The 24925-nt window shown below is 38.8% G+C and overlaps 1 protein-coding gene across 1 annotated transcript in view; it reads left to right on the top strand.

Annotated features, from left to right (window-relative positions):
- TRHDE (thyrotropin releasing hormone degrading enzyme) overlaps positions 1-24925 on the top strand; it is a 1580966-nt gene that overhangs the window by 161054 nt on the left and 1394987 nt on the right. The gene's annotated exons all lie outside the window — the stretch shown is intronic.

Genomic DNA, 24925 nt, shown 5'->3' with positions numbered 1-24925 from the left:
GTGTGCTCAGAGCACATACTCAACACACAATCTCAGGTCACCATGGACGGATATGTGCGGAGTCTAGACTTTAAAGCCCATATTAATATTAACTTCATTATTTTATTAATTATTCTTTATTTTTAAAAGTAATATGGGATGATTTTATAATGGAATTGGTATGTAAATAAGGGTATTATGTTGTGAATAGCCTGGCTGCCAATGGTGGAACAACAATTTGATTTTAAGTTAGGTTGGTTTTCACATTTACATGTATAGTCATAGTTAGTGTCATAGTTAAGGATAATCACTGGTGGGTATATTATTACCAGATATACAGTGCATTTCCAAAGTATTCACCCCCCTTGGCATTTTGCGTGTTTTGTTGCCTCACAACCTGAAATTAACATGGATTGTTTGAGGATTTGCATCATTTAATTTACATAACATGCCCACAACTTTGAAGATGATTTTTTTTTTATTGTGAAGCAAACAACAAATAGGACAAAATAACAAAAAACGTTGTTAACTATTCACCCCCCTAAAGTCAATACTTTGTAGAGCCACCTTTTGCGGCTATCACAAGTTGCTTTAGATAAGTCTCTATGAGCTTGCCACATCTTACCACTGGGATTTTTGCCCATTCCTCCTTGCAAAACTGCTCCAGCTCCTTTAAGTTGGATGGTTTGCGCTTGTGAGCAGCAATCTTTAAGTCTGACCACAGATTTTCTATTGGATTGAGGTCTGGGCTTTGACTAGGCCATTCTAACACATTTACATGTTTCCCCTTAAACCACTCAAGTGTTGCTTTAGCAGTGTGTTTGGGGCCATTGTCCTGCTGGAAGGCTGTCCTAGCCTCAAATCACACAGAGTGGCATATCCCTGTATTTAGCAACATCCATCTTTCCCTCAACTCTGACCAGTTTCCCAGTCCCGACTGTTGAAAAACATCCCCACAGCATAATGCTGCCAACACCATGTTTCACTATGGGGAAGGTGTTCTTTGGTTGATGTGATGTGTTGGGTTTGCGCCAGACATAGCGTTTTCTTTGATTGCCAAAAAGTTCAATTTTAGTCTCATCAGACCAGAGCACCTTCCTCCATACATTTTGGGAGTCTCCCACATGCCTTTTTCGCAAACTCAAAATGTGCCATCTTGTTTTTTGCTGAAAGTAATGGCTTTCTTCTGGACACTCTGCCATAAAGCCCAACTCTATGGAGCGTACGGCTTATTGTCACAGTCCTATGTACAGATACTCCAGTCTCTGCTGTGGAACTCTGCAGCTCCTCCAGGGTTACCTCACTGTGCTGCCTCTCTGATTAATGCCCTCCTTGCCCGGTCCGTGAGTTTTGCTGTGCGGCCATCTCTTGGCAGGTTGGCTGTTGTCCCATGTTCTTTCCATTTGGTTATGATAGTTTTGATGGTGCTCCTAGGGATCATCAAAGATTTGCATATTTTTTTAAAACCTAACCCTGACTTGTACTTTTCAACAACATTGTCCCGTACTTGTTTGGAGAGTACCTTGGTCTTCATGGCAGTGTTTGGTTAGTGGTGCAGCCTCTGGGTCCTTTCAAAACGGTGTGTATATGTAATGACAGATCTTGTGACACTTAGATTGCACACAGGTGGACATCATTTCACTAATTATATGACTTCTGAAGGTAATTGGTTGCACCAGAGCTTTTTATGGGCTTCATAACAAAGGGGATGAATACATACGCACATGCCAATTATCAGTTTTTTTATTTCTGAAAAATAGTTTTATGTATATATTCTTCTAATTTTACTTCACCAACTTAGACTATTGTGTTCTGATCCATAACATATAATTCAGATTAAAAAACATTGAACTAAAGGCTGTAATGTAACAAAATAGGTAAAAAGCCAAGGGGGGTGAATACTTTTGCAAGGCACTGTACATTTGCTTAATATGTCTATTTAGGATTCACTATATATTTATCAAGTGCACATTGGCTTAGTGGTTAGCACTTCTGCCTTGTAGTGCTGGAGATCTTGGTGTGAATCTTGGCCACAATGCTATATGCATTGGTTTGCAGGTGTGGCTTTTCTACTACACTTCGAAAACATGCTGGTGACTTTACTTTGGTCTAAATTGGACCTAGTATGTATGTTTAAATTGGCTATGGACATGTGTTAGCTCATTATGCATGCCAGTTTCAGGCCTATAAAAAGTCGGAGGGTTAAGAGGAGTCCTAGTGACCTTCCTTGTAAAACAAAAAACAAAAAATACCAGGAAAAATCTGTTAAATGGTAGCTGCCACACAGAAATGCTACGAGTTGAACAAGCCTTAACAAATATCACCATTTTAAAGATTTAATTAATCTTTCATGTGGAGTTTATTGATGAGTGTATACATTTTTTAGCTGTGGATGCTCCACTGTGAATAAGCAGTCAGGGATTATATGTTTATTGCAAACCACGCAAGTTCAACTACAGCTATGTCCGCAGGCAGTTTATGAATGAATGGATGATTGAAGGCAATAGGTAATTGGCTATATAAACATGTGAGCAAACAAGGATATACTATGGGGATTTCTTCTCTGAGCACTGAGCAGGCCTCTTCCTGGAGATTTTTTTAAATTGACAAAGCAAGTTTGTAAAGAATGTTTGAGAGTATCAGTTTTACTATTTTAGTTTTGCGTAGTATTTTGTAACACTTTCATACTTTTATGCCGATGTCACATAATACTTGTGAGCAGCAAAATCATGGATACTGTGTATCAGAAAGTAACACAGCTGTGGATACTGTGTATTGCAATTACAACAACAAAAAGAGAACCTTTTTACGGGAAGAGACATATTTAAATGTGTCAAGGTCATGTGAACCAAAGCCGTATCCTTTTTTCCACCTGCCTGCTGTTTGTAGTTTGTGTCAATATTAGAGAATAGAAACCTGGAATTAGGCTTATTTTCATCTGGGAGGGGGAGCAGGTTGAGTTGCAATGGCTTTCAGTAATGTCACACTTACAATCCAAGAAAACACCAGCAACAGGATTGCTAAAACATGCAGGAAGAACACTCATCTGCTTGTATGTGTTGCTCCCTCAGGTTTTGGTAGTGAGGCATCACTACCTTGCTGCCAATCATGCTTTAGAACATAAGTCAGCAGTGAGAGGGCAATCCCTCATTAATCCAGCCAGCGAGGGACTGACTCATTCAAGCAGGTGAGTGTTTTTCTCTGCATATTCTAGCGATCCTGTTGTTGGAGACTTCTTGGATTGTAAGTGGGACATTAGTCTAAGCCAGTGACGGCGAACCTTGGCACCCCAGATGTTTTGGAACTACATTTCCCATGATGCTCATGCACTCTGCAGTGTAGTTGAGCATCATGGGAAATGTAGTTCCAAAACATCTGGGGTACCAAGGTTCGCCATCACTGGTCTAAGCCATTACAACTCCTCTGGGTTGTCTATAGCAATCCCTCACCAAAGGTAGGACTGCAAGTGTGACATTGACCTTAGACAACAACTTCAGTGCTTTTGCTATTGCACTTTGATGGTTAATTCCTCCAGATTGCCTGCAGCTACACAGGTAAGTGAGGAGTTAAGTTAATATGTAAATATTTGAATGACCAAAACCTGGCCATATTTACACTTTAATAATATATAATAACATCACGGCACGCTAATAAGAATTTTGCATTGTTTATTTGTAAAAGGTGTCCACAAAGTTATTTTATAGATGATATATAAAAAGCGTTTTGGCATTTTTTTTTAAGTATTTGGCTTTTTTTTACCAGCTTTAATTCAAGCACAAGATATGTTTTGGTTTTTTTTTTAACTCTACTAAACCTCAAACCAGGATGGTCTAACTCATTGCTTTGTTTTGGAATTTCCTCTTCACTGAGCTGTCAAATCCCTTTTTTTTTTTAGTGGTGATTGAATCCAAGACCCCAGTGCCACAGGTCAAGCTATCCAATTGCAGTTCACCTGGAACAGTAATACGAAATAAAAAAAAACCTAAAGGAAAAAAAAAATACAAATTTAACTTTTGTGTAGGTGAATTCTACATATTTCAAACTATTAAATGATTGAAATGATTAAAAAATTAATTAATAAAAACAGGCACCAATTTAATATACAGATAAAAAGTTCCATTATAAATATATTAAAACTTCTTAAAGTTCATACAAGCTGCAAATCACCTATATTAGACCCTCTGCCCAATTAATCATATACAATGTAAAAATCATGTCAGCAGCTCATAATAATTGTATCTAAGTGCCTGAATAATTCAGAAAGTCATCATCGTATAAACATGACTGCATTCTCAATCAAATAACTTCTCCGTTCATTCACTGAAAATATCAGTTTCCAGTATAATTTCATGTACTCAGAACCCCCATGCATGTAGAAAAGGATCCACATTAAACAGAATATACAGTGGATTTGTTACTAATTTATTTCTAAAGTTTTAAGATTATCTTCTTTTGAGCAAGAACACACATCTTTAGACTTACTAACCTACTTTAAAGTTTTTTGTTTTTTTTTTTTATTAAAAAAACTATTATTTAAACAGTTATTATTTAAATTGGTTAAGACAAACATTACATGATGACTTCATGGGTGATCAAAAGTCACCTCATCCCTGTTTAATTTGAAAATAATGAAGATACAAATAAACCTTTGGGTTCTGTAATAATGTGTGCATAGGGGGTAGTGGCAACATTTCAGGGTGCTGTCTAGGTGTTTGTCACAATATTGGAAAATTTGGATATTAATACATTACACATAGTACATGTATATTATTTTTTAATATATATCAAACAATAATAACTACATTTTTTTAACTGATTGATATTTTCATTCTAGATAATTGAATGTGGTTAATTTATTCAAGGAGTATAGGTCGTTCACTTAGCAAAGTGAATTTTCCCTTTGCAAGGGTATTTTCTCTTAGCTTAAGGCAGGGTTGGATAAATCTTGCATAGATCTAGTTGATAGCTGAAGCATTTTAGGAGCCAGTAAATTACAGGTGGTAATCATGGAATTTCCAAAACTTATTTAAGTGGCATAAACACACAAATTCACAAAAAATAGCACATATGCACAGTACTGACCCCTGTGCACACACACATTACTATTGCCCTATATTTTCTCTTGGTCTCACAGAACTGTCCCACATTATCACTTAATTTCACAGTACTGGCCCATATACTCTCATTCTTACAGTACCGACCCACATGTGCTCTCACTTCCACAGTACTGATCCATATGCAGTTATGTACAAATAAATAATCTTTCTTTAGAAACAGCTTTATTTTTTTATTTAATTATAATATATTTATTTGTTGCATAGTTTGATATGTGTACACATGAGTTTGTTAGTCTGCAATTCAGATTTATTGTTTTCTAAACGTTTAGTGATTGGAGAGATCCTATTTCTTCTAGGATCCCTGGCTGTTGAAGTAACTAAAGTCAACGAGGAAATCCCATTTCTAGTAGGTGTCATCTAGTGGCAGTTGTCATATATATATAAATACCTGGTCACCAGGGAACTTTTTTTATCACCATGATGACCTGGCCACTAGGTTTTGTCCACCCTTGGCTTAGTAAATGCTGCTCTGCTGACTTAAATCCTCCATGCGCAAGGAAAAATCCTGTTTTTTTTTTTTTTTTTTTTTTTTTTTAAATCCTTGCACTCGGTGAGGTATGCTTTGCAAAGTGAATTTCCACTACATTCAATAAGTGAAATGAAAATTCCCATGCAAAGTTAAAATTCAGTTTACACAGTACTCTGGGAATTATTTGTCAGATATATATATATATATATATATATATATATATATATATATATATATATATATATAAGATTTTTGTGCCAGTGGCTTGACAAAGTGAAACTGCCATATCCCTGATCTAAAATCTAAATCCAGTGTTTAATCCTTTTTCTACCCTAAACACTTAAAATGTAACTAAAAGGTGAATACTTACCTGCCCAACAGTCCCTTGCTGGTGCCGGCATCTTCCTCTGAGTGCCAGACTTCAAGCCTCTTTATTAGCCAGTGGGGGATGATGTCACTCCTGCGCATGCACAGGAGCTAGTCATCCTGGCACTGGCCCGGCACTGTAAGCTGTGGATTTGTTACTAATGCACATAGGCATCTCAGTTTACAGCATCAGAGAAGACAGCGAGCAGGCAGGTAGGGGCATTTTATTGCAGAAGAGACAGTGCATGTCTCTTCTGCAATAAAAGCCTGCCTGCTTACTGTTTCTTATAATGGAACTTCAATTCCTCTTTAAACTATTTAATAGAAATAAACCTAAAATATACCTAACTCTGACATTGTGCTCTCTGGATTGTTGGTACAAACATGTGTAAACTTTTGGGATCTGAAAAAATCAAATATATGAAATATGTGTTTTCATATATTTTTTTCTTAGAGCATGATATGGTTACAAATTATTTCTTGCACATTTTGTGGCCTTTTCACAATTGAAATCTGAAGTCTTACTCAGACTTTAATAAAATAAACTCAATAAAAAGAATTGCTTTGTAAAAGCAATGAAATTCTGTCTTTCTGTCCCTAATCAATAAACAATTATGTGTGATATTGTCATGATGCATGGGAATATATATAGGTGCCTGGCTTGATTCATGACATGTGTTTTATATCATAATATGATTTTGAGCTGTTATGGTGTGACTTGTTTTATAAAATGCAGAATGGCATCTCCATACTGTAGCGTCGGCTGTCACGTATGTTTAATTACCCAACACTTGTCGCTTCACAGGTAGGCATACAATGTTGGCCTGGTGACTTACACTTAGGCATTGAAAATGACAGGATTTATAACCTTTGATGAAAACTATAACTGCTGGATAAAAAGCCTGTAGTGATTTCACACACAACATTAACCCTATGGGTAGAGCTAAGCAATAGCTAACCTACATCAGCTCTCTATCTTTCACTAAAATACCTTAGAAAAAAAGTACTACAAAAAGGGAAATAAGAAGTGACAATTCATAATACTTCAAATCACCACCATATTATAACATGACATAATTATTGTTCCTACTATACACTCTCTCTAAAAAAATGAGAGTTCACATTTCACATCTTTACTACTGGGAAGAGTCTCTGTGTAATATGTGCAAGAAGTGAGTCTTCTTGGAAATGAAAGTGTTTTCTTGGAAATACCATTATACAACCAACTTTTAAAGACTAATACGGGTCTGTCATTGTTGACCTCATCCTAAAAATTCTAGTTGCCTGGCTTTTATTGCTTGACTTGGTACCAGTATGGGGTCCTTAAAGCTGGAGTAAAGTCAGAAGTTTTGATCTGCATACTTCTACCCAGTGACTCAAATATTGACTACAAGGCAACTGATATTTTCAGTTCAGCCTCCATGTTTGTTATAAGAGGTTTCTTTCACATCTCCTATTCCTTTTGAAATGTTGTCACTGAACAACTAGACCATTTTAAAGATCTGGTTCCTAAAAGAGCCCAAACTTTTCTCTTTTTACTATTACATTTTCTAATTTTCTCAGGAATCATCAAAAGCTGTAGGGGATAACAAAATGTCCAGCTGTTGTCACCTGTAGCCAGAGCTATTTTCTTGCTTTGCAGCTCCACTAAACACCATTTCCTATCGGTTCACTTTAAGATGTCAGTAGTCATTAACTGAATGGTATGCTGAGATATATTTGAAATTTCTCTGAAGCACAACAGGGAAAGCCAAATTCCTCAGTTCTGTATGTTTTTTTTATAGGCACTAGCATTCATGGCATGCACCACTTTTCCAAAGCCTAAGGATTCTTCACATAAACCTGTCACAAGCCCAGACATTTCAAACTGAGCACATAATGACAAAAAAATAAAAAGCTAAAAGTGGTATTAAACCTAGAAACTATTTTTATGAAAATGCAGCTCTTAGATATGGATATATATTTTTTTTCTTTATTTTCACCTGTTGATCCAGCCAATAAGTCTGTTTTTTTTTTAACTTCCTTAAACAAGCTGTTCAGATAAAGCAGCAGATAGAGGGTTGAGAGAAACCTTATAACACTGACAGGGGTGCATACAAGAGTTAGCTTTTATTCATTTATGCAAAAACTTTATCCCAAAAGAAAAAAACAACAGTTTGCTGTAACTGCTTATAAAGTGTTAACTGGAGTTCAGCTACAATTTGTTAGTCAAATCCATCTAAATCTGCTAGTTTAACATTACCCTCTCCCCAGACTGACATTGTTGTTGTCCAGAGGTGACAGCTTTACTACTTCATTTAGAATGCAGGCACTCTAAAGCCCCATACACACGATTGGACTCCCATATGGCTTTTCTGTGGATTTTGGTCTGAAGGGCATTGGCCGTGAACTTGTTCTGCATACACACGGCAGAACATTTTCAACCAACTTTCACCAAATCACATGGTTTTTCAGCTCTTTACTGCCACTGGTATCACTAGGGACCTTGCAAGCATTGGATCATTGCAACAAAGGTAGGTGTTAAGCCTTTAATTCTGCTGTCAAAACAATCGGTGCACCCATGCACCATCATAGGCATGTAGAGTTATACAAATCTTGAATTTTGCTATAAAACCTTAGCCCTGTCCCCCACCTTCTAACCCTCCCATTGAAACACTTATATTTTTGACAGCTTCATTAAAAAAATGGGGAAGGTTTGAAATCTTTGGAGGGCACATTCAATTATTACATACAGTGTTAAGAGCAAATTATTTTATTTAACTATATCTCCAGATCCATTGATCATTTTGGCATGTGGAATGGCGCTGTTCACAAACTATAAAAAACAAAAAACCAACAACCCAAAATAACACCAAGAAAAATAAATGGATAAAAAATATTAATAAGTGTATGTGAACAAAAAATGTGAAATGTGCACCAAAGTCCATAGCAATCCATTTATTTTTCTTGGTGTTATTTTGGGTTGTTGGTTTTTTGTTTTTTATAGTTTACACTTGCTGTGGACTTTGGTGCACATTTCACATTTTTTGTTCACATACACTTATTAATATTTTTTATCCATTTATTTTTCTTGGTGTTATTTTGGGTTGTTGGTTTTTTGTTTTTTATAGTTTGTGAACAGCGCCATTCCCCTATTTAGAACATATTGTTTCAGGTGGATTTCACTTCGGTGTTCCATTTTGCCTGGGGGGCTGCAGTTCCTTGGTGACATTGATCCTAAGCGCGGAATATCTGATCTCCATTTTGGCATGTGGATTTGCTGAAAAAAAATCTTCTTATAAAGGGTGACTTAAAGAAGTCCTCAACATGCTGCAACTAACTTTTAAACAGTGTACCTGCATTGGGAATAACACCACCTCCATTGTGACAACCTTATGTTAGTTACCTCTCTGTTTTTTGTTTAATTTCCTTGAGTCACTGACCCAGATCATGCATTGGAGTAGATGAAGTATTATTATTATTATTTCAGGTACTTATATAGCGCTGTCAATTTACGCAGTGCTTTACATATATATTATACATTTACATCAGTCCCTGCCCTCAAGGAGCTTACAATCTAAGGTCACATTCATATATACTAGGACCAATTTAAAGAGGATCCAATTAACCTACCAACATGTCTTTGGAGTGTGGAAGGAAACCGGAGCACCCGGAGGAAACCCACGCAGGCACAGGGAGAACATGCAAACTCCAGGCAGGTGGTGTCGTGGTTGGGATTCAAACCATGTATGCGTTAAAGTGATTGGTAAATGATCACCTTGTAAAACAACCCATTCAGTTTAAAATAGTAATGAAAGGCAAAACATTTTTTTCATAGACATAAAAAAAAAGTTATACCTTTTTCCGCTTTTTTTATAAAATGATCACATTCCCTCTGTTCTCAGCTGCATTATTATTATTATATTACAGTAGCGCCCTTCAAGAGGCAGGTTAGTTTATAGCTTGCATTAAGAGCTTTAGAGACAAGGTTAACACTTTTCAACATAAGGGTTTATTATGAAAAGGTCAAAGTTGATACAAATAAAACATTTACTGGGGGAGGAGAAGCTTCAGTACACTGAGCTTGCCAGTGAATGGCTGTGTAGCAGAGGCATGTCAGGACATCATTGGAGGAGAGCAGGCTGAGTTCCCAGCATAGCTAGTGAACTGATCATGGTGTGTTCTCCTGCTTAGTGTGGTCAGTTTTTAATAGGAAAGCAGAGGGACTGGCAGAAGCACTAGGGATTTCACATAAAGGAAGCAATACAAGGGGAACAGAATAATTTTTCATACAAGTACATGGTACAGCAGGCTCATATCAGGAATATGAAATGTTGAGGTAACAAACGCTTTAGGTGAGATCTCCATCTATGCATAATCTCAGCTCAGTAAAGTAAGCTGTGTTTTTTAGACCAATAAAATGAGTATGTAAGCAAGGAAATTAGCATTTCTAGAGGTCAGCAATAGCAGCCTACGTGCTCTCTAAATATTGGAATTAAAGTGATAGGGAACTACAGTTTGCACATAATATTTTAATTGCGGTTCGTAAATGTAAAAATTGCACAAATATCTCTCACTTTACACAACTGGAAAAGGATGCTGTCAGGGTAGAAATATGAATGCTGCGATTGCTGACTGTTTTTTTATAGGTGTAAGATCTAGAGCTGTCATCTTTTTTTCTTTCCTCGTGATGACCTGCTGCTGATCTGGAACAACCCTGTGTCTAACAGGTGTCAGGACATCCAATAGGCACATGCTTGTTCTGGGTCATTGGCTCAATATGTTACAAAGAATTAGAATGTCATTCATGGAGGAAGCACCTTTAAACATAAGCCTATAATGACAGCATCCATATTTTTATTCCGATAGATACCCTTTTAAAGCCAAACTGAAGTTTGGCTTAAATCCGTTAAATACAGTGCGTGTGCATCAAAACAAAAGATGAGCTTATAGCTTGTTTTGTTTAGAAAGCAGTCACAGCTTGAGCAGCAATGCAAGCAATGGCCTCTCCGTTTTAGTTTTTCTGAAATTTTAAGTTATACCATATCTAAAATTTGCATGCATTTTGCACAACACTGGTGAGAAGTACTGGGGGTATTCTAAATATCACAGACCTGGAGAATATTGCATCACTCATGATGATGTTTCCTATGCACATACAGTATTGCATTCTGTTAACTGAGATTTGAGACTATGCATAGATTTGTTGAGATCTTAGTTGTAGTTTAGATAAGGTTAAGATAAGGAAGATCTCATCAGTCTCCACTACTGGGGGTAAATAGGGTCAACATGAAATTTTTGGAACCAGGTAAAAGCAAATTAAGTTATTTATAAAGAGGAAAAAAATACATTATATGACATTCACATATATTTCAGAACTGCTAAATTTGGAAAGCTTACATGGTAATTTGTGGAATATCCTATCGTGCAATAAATATGATAGACACCAAATAGATATTTTTCTGTCAGCAGTGATTTTTTAAATATGATTTAGGAACAATATACAGTATTTCACATGTTTCGTGCCTATCTTTACGTTATCATTTGCCAAAAGAATTGCTCAAATTGCCATGTTTGGAAATGGGTTCTTAAGCAAAAGAAATCATTTGTTCAGATTAAGTATTGGGTAGTTAGTTGTCTTAATAATCACCCAAGAGGGTACCAGGAGTTGTAGGGATTCTCTAATCTCTCTTAAAGCATACCAAGTTACCAGGGCAACAAGAAATCTGTAAATTGCTACAAAATTCAGACTCCTGCTGTTAAGCCCAACAGCAACAGAATTGTAATTCACACCCTATTGTACACCACAAATACCTAAAGCCTGCATGTTACTGATAACTGATAGATGTGACCAAGATGTTGTATTAACTGTGTCAGACATGGAGTTCACTAACAATACACTGATGCTGCAATAATGACCTAGTTGCAGATTTTTTGTAAGAAACACTTTGTGCTATTTATTATCATGGAGATTATAAATACAGTGGGAAGTAGTTACATTATTAGACCTAACCATGTTATCATTTCCATAAGGCGCCACTTGTTCGAGCACTGATATATTGCTTCTACTATTTTTAGCCCCAAATTATCCATCCATTCACTGTTAACAGATTGTTTTCCATGAATACACTTTCATGAATGTATTTTTTGCCCTGGGTGTAGAAAAGGGAATATGTGTCACATACTGTTTTTTTTTTGTTTTTTTTTTTTTCTGACAGTTTAATGAATTAATATCTGCTTAGTAAATTTGAAGGCCACTGTCACTCTAAATTGTTTAGTTGACCTTACTGGATTGAATTGCCTGCCCCCATTTTTTCCATTTCCCAAAATTATTATTATACAGGATTTATAAAGCGCCAACAGTTTGAACAGCACTTTAATTAGCCACAGCAGCATGTACATACCTTCCATCTTTAGAACATGAGAGAGAGAGACTTTTTTTGCCACAGTCAACAAACTGGGTGAGGCTAAATCTTAAAAAATATTGGCTGTGACCTAAAGGGGCCTAGGTAAAATAGACCCTAAGCTTACTTGCAGTATACCCTGTGCATGTGTGCAACAGTTATACGCACAAAATATTCCTTAAATACTGGTCCACAATCAACAGCCATGCAACACTCTACCTAAATGAAATGATATTTTTTTAGACAAAGCTTTTTTAGAAAGCTTTTTTTAGAGCTTTCTTTTGGTGATATTTAACCACTTCAATGCAGGGCAATTTCCTCCCTTCATGCCCAGGACAATTTTCAGCTTTCAGCGCTGTCACACTTTGAATGACAATTGCGCGGTCATACAACACTGTACCCAAACTATATTTTTATCATTTTCTTCCCACAAATATAGCTTTTTTTGGTGGTATTTGATCACCTCTGGGGTTTTTATTTTTTGTTAAACAAACTAAAAAACACTGACATTTTTAAAAAAAAAATGTGTTTTTCTTCATTTTCTGTTATAAAATGTTTTCTCCTTCACTGACGGGCACTAATGGGCACTGATGAGGCAGCACTGATGGGCACTAATGAGGAGGCACTAATATGTAGAATTGATGGGCACTGATAACCAGCACTGATATGCAGCATTGATGGGCACTGATGGACACTGATAGGCGGCACTGATGGGCACTGATAGGCAGCACTGATGGGCACTGATAGGCGGCACTGATGGGCACTGATAGGCAGCACTGATAGGCACCACCGATGGGCACTAATAGGTGACACTGATGGGCACTAATCGATGGCACTGATAGGCAGCACTGATGAGGTACTGACAGGCATTAGTGATGGGTACTGATTGGCACTTTGATGGCCATTAATTGGCAATTTGTGTGGGCACTCATTGGCATTGTGGTGGGCGCCTCTGTTGGGCTGGCTGCGCTGATAATCAATGTGCTGATTATTAGTGCACACCTCCCCTGACAGGAGAGTCGCCGATCGGCTCTCCCTGTCAGCGTGAACCAAGGAAAGCCGATTACTGGCACTTCCTGGTTCAGGCTGTTATCAGCTGTGATTGGTCACAGCTGATCACATGGTAAATAGCCTCCGTCAGAGGCTCTTTACCATGATTGGAGATGGGGTGTGTCATAGTGACACACCACACCGCCCCCGTGGCTTATCCTGCTGGACGTCATATGACGCCCAGTCAGGATAACTGAACCACTCCCCAGCTATCATTCTGCTATAGGCCGGGCGGGAAGTAGTTAATCATCACTGGGTTTTTTTTGTTTGTTTTTTTTCATTTATTTTTGTTATATAAATGAAAAAAATATCAAAGTTTGAAAAAACATCTTTTTCTGTTATACAATTTTGCAAATAAATCTTTCTTCATAAATGTAGGCCAAAGTATATTCTGCTACATGTATTTGTTAAAAATAACCCCAAATCAGTGTATATTATTTAAAGTGTGAAAGTTATGGAGTCTATAATCTATGGTATATATTTTTGAAAATTGATCAATCCTGATGTATTGTCTGCTTCTCATTTCTTGAGGCCCTAAAATGCTAGTACCAATACCCTCCAAATTACCAATTTCCGGAAAGAAGACATTCCAATGTATTTGGTAAGAGATCTAATATCTACAGTATAAATATTTTTTTTCAGTTTTGTTTAATTTTTTTACAATTTAATTTTTTACATGCTGTCATCTGGACAGTACCGTGTCACCATAGCAACATGGTACTGCTCTGGGGAGGTGATCAGGATTTTTTTTAAACTATGATTTGCTTATTACAGTGATGACCATTATATAAGCAATCATGTTTACACTGTGAAACTGTGAATGGCATCCATTCATGTGCCATTGTGTAAAATTGTGATAGCTGTAATTGACCACATGTATCATAAGGTACAGGTCCACTGTGATTGGCTCTGTACCATGCGATCACTTTAACTAATCACAAAGATCATCACAATAGAACACAATGGCCGTGAATGACAGGCATTGTTTACAACTGACGTGTGATTGCTGTGATTTATCACAGCGATCACATGGTACCACAGCCTGCAGAAGCCCGGTACAACGTTCTGTGACACAGCGGTACACAGGTCATGCTGCTGCATAACCCCTAGAGCGGGAGTGGGAGGCTGTAATATGACTTCCATCCAGGACAGCAGTGCTCCTGCCCGGTCTATTTTAATAATAAGGTGGGTTGGCTTTTCAAGTGCTATTGAACTCAAATCCAAAAATGTCATATATTGCAGCTTACCAATCATTAGTCATGTAGTGGCTGCATTTTGTTTTAGGCTAGTTTTCCTTCAGTTTCACCTGGTAATCTGGTCAGTGACACACCTCCTGTATTAGAGTGCCTATTCTGGATGAAGGAGCAACAGAGATACCTTTGGATGGCAACATTGTCATCCTGGGGGAGGGTAGTGTTAGATGCACTAGCACATTTAGATACACTAGCACATTTAGATACACTAACAAATTGAAGCCAAACTCCAGCTAACACTTTTTAATCAATTACAACAACAGTTTTATTACTTTTGGGATAAAGATTTTTCATAAATTAATAAAAGCTGATCATTGTAAGCACCTCTCTCAGTGGTAGATGATTTGTCTCAGTTCTCTAACTGCTACAATTGCAGGACAGCTTGTTTTGATCAAAAGTAAAAGACTTACTGGCAGGATCACCAGGCAAAAATAAAGGAAATAAAGTCCAAAAAAGAAAGCTAATGCAGCCATCACATTCATAAATTGGTAAGCTGCAATATAATGTATTCTTTTGGGTTTAATATAGCTGTAACATCACATATGATAGTAGGTCACTTAAACAGTTGGAAACTACTTAAAAACCAGTAGTTGTTGAGATAATACATTTCTTTGGTCAGGCGTATAATGTACAGCATACATTACAGAGTCAAGGCTATATGACATACAATGGAGCTTGCAGGGCACAGTGGTCAGGACAATATAAAATATGTAACTGGTCAGTGGGAGGGAGAATGCCCTAGTGTTGTTGATCACACATTGCATATTCTGAGAGAATCTCCATGCTACAAATCCTCTATCTCCTCAAATGAGAGACGCATGGTAGACTTGCTGTCTTATGTATAATGTTTTTGTTTTTTTGTTTTTTTTTATGAATTTTTACACTGATAAAATAGAATTTTTAAAAGAGCTTTTGGAATGTATATTTATCCATTTAAGGGGTAATTAAAGTGCCATTACACATAGTTTTGTTTTTTGAATTGGTTCTGTTGATCAGTAGAAGAAAAATTGCCTAATCTTTACTGTCAGTAGAAGGAATAGGTGTCAGTAGGTTGAATAGTAACCATTGATGTAAACAACCAACAGTTATGGTGTCAGTGGTCTCTTTTATTATCGTTTAGTGGGAGATTAGTCACAAACAATAGGGTTCAGTAGATTATTCTCAACCTCCTTCTCTTCCACATACTCCCCTCTCATTAATAAAATTGCTGGATTCCTCAGTTCCTCCTGATCAGGATGGACACCCTGGAAAGAGTAAAGCCAGCTCACCCATATTTTGCTTGCTCAAATGACTCTGTACTCCACAAGATGGTCTGCCCTTCCAAGATGAAGTAAACTACACTTTTTTTATTTATTCATTTAAAAACAACCTGTAAACAACTCAAGCATTACACAAGATAGGGGTTGTAATGCTTCTAATGTTTACTGATAGTCTGAAAAAGTTTAGGAACAGCCTACACACAAACAATGATACATTATATTGTCAAAAGTATTGGGACACCTGCCTTTACACGCATATTAACTTTAATGGCATCTCAGCCTTAGTGCAAAGGGTGGGCCAGTTCAATATTGAACTATAACAGCTTCAGATCTTTTGGGAAGGCTGTCCACAAAGTTTAGGAGTGTGTCTATGGAAATGTTTGACCATTCTTCCAGAAGTCCATTTGTGAGGTCAGGCACTGATGTTGGATGAGAAGTACTGGAGCGCATTCTCCGCTCAAATTCATCCCAACGGTGTTCTATGGGGTTGAGGTCAGGACTCTGCAGGCCAGTCAAGTTCATCCACCTAAACTCGCTCATCCACACTATATTGCCAAAAGTATTGGGCCAACCCTCCAAATCATTTGGTGGAGGGGGATTATTATGTGGGGTTGTTTTTCAGAGTTTTGGCTTAGCCCCTTAGTTTAGTGAAGGGAACTCTTAAGGCATCACCATACCAAGACATTTTGCATAATTTCATGCTCACAACTTTGTAGGAACGGTTTGGAGATGGCTTCTTCCTGTTCCAACATGACTGAAGACCAGTGCACAAAACAAGGTCCATAAAGATATGGATGAGCGAGTTTGGGGTTGAGGAACTTGACTGCCCTGCACAGGGTCCTGACCTCAACTCGATAGAACACCTTTGGGATGGATCAGAGCAGAGACTCTGAGCATAGGCCTTCCCGTCCACATCAGTCGCTGACCTGACAAATGCGCTTCTGGAAAAATGGTCATGTGCGGGTAAAGGCAGAAGTCCCAATGTTTTTGGTAATATGGTGTGTGTAGGCATGTATTATGAGCATGCCAAACAATGCACACTTGCACAATGCAAATGACTTACATTAGTGCCACTGGGGGAGGTAAAAGAGTATGTTTGCAGTATACACTAGGCAGTTTGGCCAGGTTGCAGCCTGCTTATGTGTTTAATTTCCGTGTATGATTGCAGTATGTACTATTAATTTCAGTGCTTTTTAAATACCGTGCACTGAAGCAGATCATTGTCTGCTCTCTTAAGTTATGGATGCATTTAACAAGTAACCAGGTAATGGTTAAACGTTTAAAATTAAGCACAACATACAGATACCGGGGGTAAAACACTGTTGATTTAGCTTCCACTGTAGTGAGTATTCTGCATTGCTGCGTTCTTTCCACCTCCTACTGTTGCCAGGACTGTGCACCTATTGTTGGCAGCAGATCACTATACTAGACAGTTTGTGCAAAGAGTTGGAACAGGGTGTTGTAATGAGTGCTAGTCTTAAAATCCTAGAATAAGTCCGCAGAATTTGGGATGGTTGGTCTTTCTATTTTTTTTTATACATTTTATTGACTCTACTGGGGAAGTGGCACAGCATCGTATGGCATTTTAATATTCTGTAATGGTGAAGATGGAGATTCTGGAGGGGATATCTTTCCACTGGAGTCTCTGAGAGATTGCCAGTCTGTAAATATATTTGCAAGGAACCACAGAATATAACTTAAATAGCAGCTTTGAGTGCAGTTGACTTTAATAACTACATTTTTAATCTTTATTAACTATATATATATATTTTTTCAATGGTTTTTATAGAATTTTTCCAAATAAGAAAACAAAATACATTAAAACATGCATTTACATATAACAAAACGTCTTGTCACTTATCACATTTATCACGCAGTAGGATGAGTGTATATCAAACCTTTAAGAAAGTAATGAGCCCTCTCATAATCTCTCATAATCTCAGTTGGTTACATGGGAATTTAAGGCAACAGAGGGTTCTAGGGTAGATATAAGGACCAGAAGGATTTGCCCCCTTAACTTCTTCCCACCCGGCCACTGTACATAAATGGCCGGGTGGGCCTTTCGTCCTGAATGGACAATCCTGAACATCCTTTAGAAGAAGCGCGATCGCGCGGCCATGTGCCCCCCACAGCCGCACGATCCCAGTGTGCCTGTGTGCCCTGGATACAGCTCGTCACCGCTCAGCAGGAAGGCTCTGTGATTACCCCGATCACATGATGCCTGTGTCCAATCACAGCCATCGTGTGATGTAAACAGAGCTGGCTGTCAGTTGATCGGCTCTGCTTCTCCTCACATGGAGCCTGTCAGTGAGAAGGAGAGCTGGTCTGTGTTGCCAGCAGGGATCAGTCAGTGTAAAGCACTTTACACTCACTAATCACCCAGTAAGTGTCCATACACAGTAAACCACAGTGTCCCCACACAGTTTCCTCATACAGTAAAACAGTGTCCCAACACAGTGCCCCCCAACAGTAAAACACATTTGTCCCAGTGATCAACATCTGCACACATCTGTCCCAGTGATCAACCTCTGTACCTGTGATCAACATTTGCACACATCTGTTCCCGAGATTAACATCTGCACATATCTGTTCCCGAGATTAACATCTGCACACATCTGTCCCGAGATCAACATCTGCACACATCTGTCCCAGTGATCAACATCTGCACACATCTGTCCCAGTGATCAACATCTGAACACAAACATCTACACACATCTGTACCAGTGATCATATGGGGTCATTTTGTGGGAGTTTCCATTGTCCTTGTGTTCCAGGGCCTTTAAAAGTGTGATAGGTAGTCATGACATTAGATGGGTAATTTATGCTCCTAAAATGCCTGAAGGTGCTACTTGCATGTTGGTCCTCTGTATGTGGCTAGGCTGTGGAAAAGTCTCACACATGTGGTATCGCCATACTCAGGAGTAGCAGAATGTATTTTGGGGTGTAATTGCAAGTATGCACGTGCAGTGTGTGAGAAATAATTTGTAAATATGACAATTTTGTAAAAAAAATAATATATGTATAACATTTCTTCATTTTCCAAAGCATTGTGGAAAAAATTGCAACTTCAAAAAATTCACTGTGGACTGTCTTCTTTCCAAAAAGGGGTCATTTTGGGGATATTTGTACTATGCTAACATTTTAGGGCCTCAAGAAATGAGATAGGTCATCAGTACATCAGGATTGATCAATTTTAAATGATACGTGGTATAGCTTGTAGACTAAACTTTCACACAAACCGGGATTTTTTTTACCAAATACATGTAGCAGAATACATTTTGGCCTAAATTTAGGAGCAAATGTGATTTTATTGGATTTCTTTTAAAACAAAGTAGAAAATATTGTTTTTTTTTCAAAATTTTCACTCGTTTTTCGCTTATCACAAAAAATAAAAAACCCAGTGATGAATAAATACCAACAAAAGAAAGCTCTTTTTGTGTGAACAAAATGATTTCATTGGGGTGCAGTGTAGCATGACTGAGTAATTGTCATTCAAAGTGCATAAACACTGAAAGCTGAAAATTGGTCTGGGAAGGAAGGGGGTGAAAGTGGCCAGTATTGAGGTGATTTTTTTGTGATACTGCACTGCGTCGCTTTAACTGACAATTGTGCGGTTGTGCGATACTGTACCCAAACAAAATTGGTGTCCTTTTTTTCCCACAAATAGAGCTTTCTTTTGCTGGTATTTGATCACCTCTGCGATTTTTATTTTTTGCACTATAAACAAACCGACAATTTGAATTTTTGAAGAAAAAAAAAAGGTTTTACCTTTTTGCTAGAATAATAAATATCCAACAAAAAAATAAAATAAAAATAATAATTTCTTCCTCAGTTTAGACCAATATGTATTCTTCTACATATTTTTGGTAAAAAAAATTGCAATAAGCGTATATTGATTGGTTTTTGCAAAAGTTATAGCGTCTACAAAATAGGGCATAAATTTATGGCATTTTTATTATTATTATTTATTTTTTTTTTTTTACTAGTAATGACGGTGATCTGCGATTTTTAGCGGGACTGCGACATTGCAGTGTGGAGATCGGACACTTTTGGCACTTCTTTGGCACCATTGACATTTATACAGCGATCAGACCTAAACCTAAAAATAGCCACTGATTACTGTATAAATGTCACTGGCAGGGAAAGGGTTAAGTGTGTTCCCTGGGAGGTGTTCCTAACTGTATAGGGGCTGGGCTGACTGGAGGAGGAGAGAGATCGCTGTTCCTAAACACTAGGAACAGACAATCTCTCTCTCCTCCCTTGACAGAACAGGGTTCTGTTTACACTGACAGATCCCCCGTTCTGACGTTTCTGGAGCGATCGAGTCTGCCGGACCCACTGGTTGGCTCCCCCACTCTCGAATGGGCGCACCGGTGTGCCCACAAATCTATGTGTACGCGCCCGACATACAACGACGGTGATTCGTGCAGGGGAGCCAACCTGCCACAGTACAACTGTGGCAGGCGGTCCGTAACTAGTTAAAGTCCTTATAATTGGCACCCCAAAGGATGTGTAATATATAACCCAGCTCGCCGCACCGCCTTCAGCGGGTAGATGGAGCAGATGGGTCAGTATTGTGCAACTGAGTTGGGGTGACATACCATCTGAGGGTGATTTTAATGTGTAGTTCCCAGAGATTTGCAGATCGGGTAGATTTGTAGGTGGATTTTATTGCATCTAGCCATTGGTTTTCTGTAAATGGTTTTCCTATATCAGCTTCCCATTTGAGCAGTGACAGGGTTTTATGAAAAGTGTCTTTATCTTGGAGAAGATTGTAAAAGAATGAAATGCCTTTTTGTTATGTTTTGTGGTCAGTTAGGTAATGCATGGCCGAGTTGCGGATAGACCTAAATAAGTGGAGGCTGCGCATTAAGCACTGTGTTATTTGTACATATTTATAGTATTCAGAGGTGGGCAGTGAGTATGTGCTTTGTAGAGTTATGAACAATTTAAGGAACAATATAAGGATGAGCATATAGATCCTGTATGTGGTGTATACCTCTATCAGTCCAAGAGCAGATAGATAGATTGGGTATGAGGTGCAGGAGCAAAGCTAAGGATAGTGGAGGTCGTATAGGGGCAATCCCTACACCCTAGTGAGTTTTTTTGCAGGAAATAGCAAAATAGTAGGGCTGATGCTGTGAGCATAGGGGAGAGATACTTGTTCCCATGCGTTGGGGTGGGTTTGCTAAGTAACCATGAATATAAGTCATGGTTCGCTATCTGCAGTGATTCAATTTCTTTCCAGGGACTGTTGATGTGAGGAGAGAACCACGCTTTTAGTTGTGCTAGGATTGCTGCTGTGTAGTAGTCTCTGATGTTCATAAGACCTGACCCACCTGCTTTTCGATGTTTAGTTAGTATGTTGCGGGGACACCTAGATCTTTTCCCCTGCCAAATATAGTGTCCTATTATGGATTAGGTTGATTTAAAGAATGATCCCGGGACAGGGATAGGGAGCGATCTGAAGACATATATTGGTTGTGGAAGTTTGCACATATTAAATAGAGTCAGCTGGCCTGACCAGGAAAGGAAAGGCTTGGTTAGGGCTTCTAAGTCTTTCAAAAGTGATTGCAGTATTGGTACATAGTTGGCTTGGTATAAGGATGCAGTGTTTTTGGTTAAGAGAATTCCTAAATATTGTATGGATTCGTCTGCCCACATGCAGGGATAGTCACTTTGCGAGGAAGTTGCATGCCTAGGTCTAGAATAGAGGATTTTGTGGCATTCGGTGAGCACGTGCTGTACCTAAGCCAGGGAGGAAGCCTGTTTTGAGAGCATGAGGATGAAGTCATCGGCAAATAAATTTATTTTGTGCTCGCTAGAAACCAACTATGTCTCGGTTAGATCGTATACTCTCTGCCAGCGCCTCCATGATCAGATTGAAGATAAGGGGGGATAAAGGACATCCCTGCCTGGTGCCGTTGGTGATCTGGAACGGTTTAGATAGCATTTTCGAGCAGTATACTTGAGCTGATAGACAAGAGTAGAGAGCCATAATGACAGAGAGCATGTGACCCTGGAAACCAAATTTTTGTAAGGCCATTTGTAAGTAGGACCAGTGCACTCTATCAAATACCTTCTCTGCGTCCAGTGATAGGAGCAGAGAAGGCACTCAGGTTTTTCCTGCATGTTGGATGCTGTTGATTAAGCGGTGGGTGGCGTCCAAGGTTTGACATCCCTTCATGAAGCCTGATTGGTTGGGGTGTTTGAGGTTCGGTAGAAGGTCAATCAAGCGGTTAGCTAGAACTTTGGCGTATAGTTTTAAATTGTGGTTCAGAAGGGAAATTGGTCGGAAATTTTGGGGGGAGGTGGAATCCTTCCCTGGCTTTGGCAAGGTCACAATCAAAGCCTTCAACATGTCTGTGGGAAAAGATGATGAGGAGGCAGCAGCATTGAAAAACTTGGAGATAGAGAATAACAATATATGTTTAAAATGCTTAAAATATTCCCCAGTAAAGCCATCTGGGCCTGGGGATTTATTGTTCAGGAGAGAGTTGATGGCTGTGCTTATTTCTATACAACTGAAAGGTTTATTAAGATTTTCCAGTTGGTTTGCTGTTAGGCTGGGCAGATTAAGTCAAGAAAGGACCGGATATCGGCTGGGGTAGGGGTTGGAATAGAGAGGGGTCCTTTTTAAGGTTATAGAGAGAACTGTAGTAGGTGCTTAATGCATCAGCAATTGCTTGTGGATTGGTTAAACGTTCTTTGGAGATTGGGTGGAATAGATAGGGAATATGAGATTTAAAGCGGGGGTCCACCTATCTATCGTTTTATTTTTTTTTTAGTTCATTCACAAACTTTTCTTCTCAGCATTACATACTCACATATTGTGTGTAATATGTCCGCCTGTGTCAGATTTCGTTGGAAAGAATAACTTATATTATTCACTGCAGGCGGTTTCCATCTTCATTGTGGGCATTTGAAGCCCACAAGCATTTATTTCCTGGATGTGGTGAATGCTGTGCTCCCAGCATTCACCGCTCGTTCCCGCACATGCTCAGTGGCATCCTGGGAAGCCTGAGACTAGCTCCCAGGAGTCTGGGAGAGGCTAGAAACACGCCTACTCCCATGGGAGGAGAACCAGGAAGTGCAAAGAAGAATAGAAAAATAAAAGGTAATTACGGCGATTTAAATTTTTTTAAACGGCATGTCAGCATCTAGGCAAGGAAGAGAATACATACAGATATTGTTCAAAATTTGGGTGGAACCCCGCTTTAAGGCGTTGACCCTTGATCAGATGGGATAGGAGTTTGCCCGCTTTGTTCCCTGAGGTGTAAAATGTAATTCTTAAGCTTTTTTGCTGTTTTTCAAATTTTATTAAGTAATAGTGTTCCAAGTTCTAGGCGTAATCGGCCTAGCTTAGTTTCAAGGTCTGGCCGGGGGTGTCTTTGGTTTAAGATATCATTGTTCTGGATTTCAGTGGTGAGTTTTTCAATGTACTGCGTCCTCTCTCTTTGCCCTGGCACCCAGTTTGATAATTACCCCACGCATATATGCTTTATGTGCAGCCCACAGGATGGCTGAGTCAGAGTCGGTATTGATGGTAAAGAATTCTTCCAGATGCTCTTGGAGTGTTTTGGCATAAAGAGTTGATTGAAGCAGACGAGAGTTCATTCTCCATAGGAAGGCAAGGTTAGATTTTGGGCAGTCCTCTATGGTGATGCAGATGGGAGCATGATCAGACCATGTAGCTGTCATGATGACTGATGTGGAGATTTTTTTGTAGGAGCCATTGGTCTGTAAGAAAAAGAGCTATGCGGCAATAGGAATTGTGGAAAGTGAAAAAAAGGTGAAGCCGCATTCTTCGGCGTGTTGGCATCACCAAACATCATATAGCTGAAAGTCACTTAAAAGAGGGCTGAGGCTTGGTCCCCCCATGTGGATGGGTTTGAGGTATCCAATTGTGGGTCTGGAGTAAGTATGAAATCCTAGCACCAGATGATAGATCCTTGACGGATTCTGGCAATTTTCTTGTACAGTTTCCTTAAGAAGTGGATCTGATGGGTGTTAGGGGCATAAACATTCACAACGGTGAAGGGGGAGTCATTCAGTTTGCAAACAAGTATGAGATAGCGGCCATTTTCATTTTATATGTTAGAGATGAGCTGGAAAGAGATGGTGCATTTGACAGCTAACAGAACACCTCTCTTTTTAGCAGGTGCACTTGCGGTGAAAACATGTGGGAATTGTTTGTGGGAGCAAGTGGGTTGGTGGTTTGCATGAAAGTGCAACCCTGTGCACATATAATGTCACATTGGGTTGACAGGGCTTGTTTCTAAAAGGGATATTGTGGCAGGGTGGTTAAGCCCCTTGGTATAAATAGCTTGATAACCATAGTGCAAGTGTTTATATATATCAGAGGTACGTTGGTACTTGAGTAGCGGAGAGGTTATACTTATCCGAGTAATTAGGCTGTTGGTGGTTGTAAGTGGTAGATTGTGAAGTAATGTGTTTGAAAACAAGGTAAAAACAAAAAGGAAAAATGGATGACAGAAGATAAGCTTTGAATGATTGCAGTAATATAATGAAAAAGTGTTGATTGCTTCCTGACAAACAGACATGGTACGTGTGCAGGAAGAACAGTGGGGTAAAGAGTTCTTATATAGCCGAGGGCTGAATGACATCCAGGGTGGGTAATGTAGCTTGTGACATCTACGATTAGACTTCAGTGCAGTCACAACTTGTAGTTGGTGCATTGCGGTAATGGTAATGGAGCCTTGGAAGGTGACCAAAAGCTTTGCTGGGTTGACCCACTGGTATGGCATTTTGTGGTTACGCAAGGCTTTGGTAATATTATTCAGTTGCCTGGGTTTCTGCAGAGTGTGCTGCAATAGGTCAGCGTATATTTGCAGGTGAGTGTAGGGATTGGGTAGGGATCCCATGATGCAAGTTTTTTTGTATGAATTGTTTTTTGACATGAAAGAAGTGTATACACAGTATAACATCCCTGGGTATTGTGTCAGGTAAGTAAGGGGACTTTGAGAGCCTGTGGATGCAGTCAATGACCAATTCTATGTTTTTACACTCTGGTAGCAAAGCTTTGATT

Source organism: Aquarana catesbeiana, linkage group LG03, assembly GCF_042186555.1.
Source record: "Aquarana catesbeiana isolate 2022-GZ linkage group LG03, ASM4218655v1, whole genome shotgun sequence".
Lineage (NCBI taxonomy): Eukaryota > Metazoa > Chordata > Amphibia > Anura > Ranidae > Aquarana > Aquarana catesbeiana.
The sequence above is the reverse complement of the archived record's forward strand: the minus strand, read 5'-3'. Positions and strand labels throughout refer to the sequence as shown.